The 5,842-nt window shown below is 40.7% G+C and overlaps 1 protein-coding gene across 1 annotated transcript in view; it reads left to right on the plus strand.

The window, feature by feature from the left end:
* Window positions 1–5,178: 5,178 nt before the first annotated feature.
* Window positions 5,179–5,842, plus strand: part of nr3c2 (nuclear receptor subfamily 3, group C, member 2) — a 130,027-nt gene continuing 129,363 nt past the window's right edge. Inside the window, 1 exon segment of the mRNA XM_024136927.2 lies at window positions 5,179–5,617. The gene's annotated coding sequence lies outside the window, so the exon portion shown is untranslated.

Here is a 5,842-nt window from a genome sequence, read left to right on the forward strand (position 1 = left end):
CACAACTACTACTTACTACACCACACAAAGTGTAAAGGGATAAAGATATGTACATAAAGATATATGATGAGAGGGTGGTACAGAACGGGCATGGCAAATAGCAATTCGATTCCTGTGTAATTATTTTAGATTCCAAACCAAAACATGTTGATTTTTCACTAACAGACAACGGCTGCATCTTGTTATGTTTTTGTATTGTAATTACGTATTGGCAATTAATAGCATGCCATCATATTGCAAGTACTTACTTGAATCAATACTTCAACCACTATAAAATGTGCTAGCATGGTCTGAAGTTGGGTGGAGTAGGACATTCTCCACGGCAGTAAATCAAAACCAATTATTTTTTAGAGTGTGACAAACTTTTGACAGGAAAACTTGTGCACGCCGTTTGTGAGGTATTATGTACTTAGCATGTTTAAATGAAGGCGCCAGGCCTGGGTATTTATGTTTGAATGTTTCCCTGTCCCATGCGGCTTTGGCATCTGGTCAACCCGGGCAAGGGGAAGAAAACGTGTGCTAGAAGCAACTGGGGAATATCAATTTGTAATCTACTGACACGAATTTCGTCAAACTCCCATATGTAGTGAGAAAACGGACAGTTTTAATGTGCTGATCTGAGTCAGGGGATGTAGCGTCTATACCCAGTCCTACTAATATTTGATCATTGTTTCATTACTGCCAGGACAGGAGTAAGTTATTCAATAATAAACACTTTCAGTGGCTCGCCTATGCTTTAGTCAACAGTGGTACAGGTGTAGGATCTTAATTTTTACCAGTTTACCACTTTGTATGGGTTGATGCATTTTTCGTAAGGGAAAATACATTTTGAGATTGGAGAGTACAAACCTCAGAAGCACTTTTTAAAGTCAAGTACACTACGCATTTTAATGTCCTGCATTGCAGGCAAAGTTCTCCTCAAAAAGGGTGATCAATTAAGATCCTACATCTGTAGCTAAATCCCTAGGGCGTTTCACATAAATACTGGCTAGCATTTTATATAGGGATAGGGTAATTCGAGGCTTAGGTTTATATCAACCTGTCTTATATTATATCATACAAAAACATGTTACGGTTGTATGTACTACTGTTGTCAAATGGGCTGGAAGATGGTATTTGTGATATTCCAAGTACCTCAGAGATAGGAGTGCTGATCTTAGACCAGGTCTCCTCTTCATAATAAGCTTATTATTTATTATTGGGAAAAGAAGAAACCAGATCCTTAGATCAGCACTCCTACTCTGTGAATCCTGTGCTTGTCTCTGAATGAACTTAGTAAAAGGAGACAGCTAACAGTCAGTGAAGTCCACATGTGAAGGCTTAGGTTACGTGGCAAAAAGGAAATTATTTAGACACTGTCTTTTTGTTTCCATCGACCTCTCTATTATGGCGACGAATCAAGCGCTTAAACTTTCTTTTGAGGATCTGAAGAGGGCCATATATTGGGAGATTGACTTTTTTTGATGACTCTCTCTCTCCCACCATCTCTTTCTTTCACTACTTCTCACATAATCTCTCTCTCTCCTCCCACTCTCCCTCTTTCTCTCTCCGGCTCGCTATTTCCCCACGTGAGGTTATTATCTTAGTCTGGGACCTGTGGAAAAACACCGTAACCTTTCTTCAGTGTGCCTTCCTTGGGATTGCCAAGAGGGACATTACAAGCATGGCCAGCCAGCGCCATCAATGGATTCCTCTTGAAAAACATTAGTAAATTGCCCCGTGAGGGGAAGAATAACGTCCGAAATTGAATCAGTTGTTTCCAATATCATTTTATGTTTTCAAAATGATTTGGCACGTGAATTTCCACCAAATTCAGACTCAAAATGAGATGATGCGACCTCCATAACCCCACCTCTGTTTTTTATGTTACTGAGTATCACTGCTTGTAGGTTTTGCTTTGCACATGCGGCCATTTTCATGCTTTCTCTCTTGAATCACAATGTTAGTTCAATGAGACAAATGGGTGGTGGACGGTTATTACCACTGTAGTACATTATGGCAATTGCTCTTTTACCAAATTGAAATAAGTACATATAAAGAAACACAAGTGTTATTCCAAAAGAATCTGACTGGCTGTAGCTGTACGTTTCCACAGTAGCTTTGGTTTGTTATTTCACAATAACTGCTTATAATTTAGATTAACCAAACTAGTGCAATCACATTTCATGTGCAAACTACTCCACTGACCCAATAACCATATTGACACTAACAGTTCAACATGCAGTTCAATATGTCTTATTTTTGACAAAATTAATTAACAGAGTGATAACCAGCACATTCCCGACCTATATACTGCACATTAAGACTCTGGCTAGCTCCGGTTTTCTAAAGAGAGGAGTTTAAGCCATGCTAAGCAACACATACCCTTTACTGACCTTAATGGACTAGCTGAGAGTTTAGAACCCCACTGTAAGACAATACATTGTGTGTGCGGCTTATATGTGTTGTGTGCATTACTACGCCCCGTATGCATCATGGTGTGACGGCGCAATGCATATGGACGGTAATAAAATCGAGACACACACAGTGAGACCAGTTTGCTCATCTATATGCTCCTGCACGGTCCGAGGATTCCAACTCATTACTAAAGAAATTGTTTACAGGTGGCAATCGTAAACACGAATCAATAATGGAGGGAGGAGAAATGGCTTAAGTTGTGGGAAAAAAACGAAAGAATTGTAACTGAAAGTAGGACAACTGGTGACAGAGTGGTAGATGCGGTCCCGAAAAACTCTTACTTATGGCTGTGAGATTGAACATTAGCCAGTCAAGTGGCTGAGAAGAAAAATGACACTGCATAGGGAGAGAGGAGAGCCAATTCGAGAGGTGACATGATAACAAAGGCGGGGGATGTGTCGGATTGGCGAGTCGGGACTGAGTATGACGAACAACACCACTGAAAGTATACTACATGAAAGGTGGGAGGGAAGAACAGTAAACGATAGGATTCTGCAGTTTGCGAGGAAGTGTATTATGTATTTGGAGTTAAGCATAAGCTCCGAGGGATTTCACCTGTCCCATGAGCACACGTACTGGTATACTCCGCCCCTACTCATGATCACGCAGCTCGATGCGTAGCTTGACGAGTAATCATGCCGTACCGTCTCCCGTGATACCGCCTGAGTGCGACGATCACCAGATGAGGCGGAATGATTGCTGTACTAATCATATTGAGTGATATGCATGGTCAACTGTTCACTACAGATGTTTGGATGTTCGATTCTTGCAACCAGAAGCATGCCTGTTGCTGGAGAACTTTCCTCGCAAACTGTAGTGTATTTGTGAGCTTTTAAAAACATTCTGAAGTTTGTAATTTCCAAATTTCAGACATGAATTTTCCTTTACGAAAAATGTATCAACCCCTACAAAAATGTCCATTATTATAATCCCATAATAAATAAACATTTCCTGTTTCCGCAGGATTCTTTTTCCTGCTGTAGTAAAACAGACCTTAATCTTAGAGCAGATTTAGACACAGCTAGTTTGAATCCTGCGCTTCGAAATACATCAGGTTTAGCTTCGAAGCAAGTGAGATCCCAGAAAGACATAAAAATCTTGATATCAGAAATTATATACATAAATGGCATTGATTTATACCAGTAAAGTCCTATGTATGAAAAGTCGCCAAAGACTTTAAAGTCATGTATCATAATAAAATTTTAAAAAACATATAAGAAACATACACTTTTGGGGGGGGGGGGGGGGTATTGCCATTACAAGTGGTGTATATTCCATTTTTGGGGCAAAACTAAATAAATGGCAACCTGGCCTTTAAAGATCATACCTAAGTCAAGCCAAGTAAAAGTAATTTAACCCATCACGAACAGACATGTTTATGATCTGCTGTACCTAAGCAGGCGGATTGATTGGCGCCATTTTGTGAGATAAATGAGGAAGAGCTGCCTGGCTGCCAGAGCGGAGCGGGAAACTGTGGTGGTTATCTCCTCCTTGGGAACAAATTTCCTGCTCTTAAGCAGGTTCAACCAGTGCGGGTTAACAAGCAGCAAGAGCAGACCCGGGCAAGAGCCTGCAGGTTGGCTCTGTCCTGTCGTCCACACTTCTGCTGGTAGATGTACTGTAGCTAGTTCGCTTGTCATGCCCTCAAATGAACCTGTAGAATACAGGTTTTTTTCTCTCTCTCTACTCTCTCTCTCTCTCTCTCATCTCTCTACTTTCTCCTCTTCTCTCTCTCTCTCTTCTCTCGTCTCTCTCTCTCTCTCGCTCCTCCACTGTATGTATATAGGCTATAAAGCCGAGAGAAATCACTGAATTCACCTCTATGACTTAGTGACGTGTCCAGTGTGCTGGTATTTATATATTATGGGTTATTAGTCACTCCTATCTAAGATCAAAGGATGTAGTCAGAGGAAAAGCACCAACATCCTGTTTTGATTTCACTCTGCTAACACTACACAGCAGAATGGTTTTTTATCATCTGAACAAGACTTGTGTATTATCATGTATTATTCCCACTACATATCATCATTAAGGCTAATTTGATGCTTATTTATGATTCATAGGCACTAAATACTTACTGTTGTTGATGGTTTTATCTTCATAACCTATCTCTGACTAAGAAAGATTGCTAGATTATGCAGCCAGTTCCTGCCAAGGGGGAAGATGTAACAGTCTCATTAGGCCTATGCCCTATATGTCAGACAGTTTTTAACATATATCCACTTCAGGGTCTGTGGGTGTTTTTGTCTAGTACTCAAACAACAAGTTGCCATACAGTTAGTATGACCTCACACCAGCACATTATTACAGATAAATGTGCATAATGTCAGCCTTGCAAAGCACAGTGCCATTGTCAAAGAGCAATACTGAGATTTCAAAGTGGTAAACGATGCACAATATGCATAATATACCTGTTTTTCTGCAACATCAATAGGCCTACTGTGTATTTTATTCAGGCCTATTAGTAAATGTCGTATTTATAACCTATTGCAATGTATTATTCTGTTCTACACTATATAAAAAAAAATGTTTTTGCTCTTGAGACGGTCTCCTCCTATCCAAAAAGCATTTTGAGTATTAAGTATTAAAACGGAGGAACTCAACCATACTTCAAATGTAAAGGTGCCCTATTTCCAGCGCAATAGCGTACCTGTGCTCAGGAGCCTGCGACCGAACGCACTCCCCTCCCTCCCCTCCACTCTCGTCCCCGCCACTCCTTCAGAGTTTGTATTGCACTCGTTACAGAAGGAGGGTTCATGTGCACAGAATGACGTCGCACTGCAAGTCTGTCTGACTCCTTCGCTGTTTTTATCAGTCATTCTATCGAAGGGCTAGAAAATCATAAATCTGCGGAATTATAGTCGTCCGATCTATATGTCGCTCTCGATCGGTGTGTCAAAGCAGCGTCTTGATGTTGAGGATTACGAGTGATACAGGCTACGCAGCTCAGCAGAGTTCTAGCCTACTGTTCTGTGCGTTGAGCTGTCAGAACTGAAACTAGTGGATGTATGGCAAGAGAAAATGCAGAATAGCTGAAGTGGGGGATATTGTAAAGAAGAAGAAATAAGGTACAGGCTTGGTTTCGTGTCTTCATTCTCTCTTCTGGATTATTGCCGCCCAGCAACACAGCCACTTGACAAATCTGAATGTCGTAATTAAGGTAAGGGGGCAGAATGATATAGCTCGAGGTAGGTAAACGACGTGTGGTTATTACAATATTTAGATTAGAGAAAGAGAAAGAGAGCAGCCCTTAATTGTATTTATAGCCTATACTGTAGGTCACAATCTGCCTGAGCGGTCCTCAGACATAGTTCAAAGTTAAAGATTTCCGGGGATAATTAAGGTGACAATTAAAGTGATGTACATTCGTTTAGGGGTTGACATA

Source organism: Salvelinus sp. IW2-2015, unplaced genomic scaffold (genome assembly GCF_002910315.2).
Source record: "Salvelinus sp. IW2-2015 unplaced genomic scaffold, ASM291031v2 Un_scaffold1055, whole genome shotgun sequence".
In the NCBI taxonomy this organism is placed as follows: Eukaryota; Metazoa; Chordata; class Actinopteri; order Salmoniformes; family Salmonidae; genus Salvelinus; species Salvelinus sp. IW2-2015.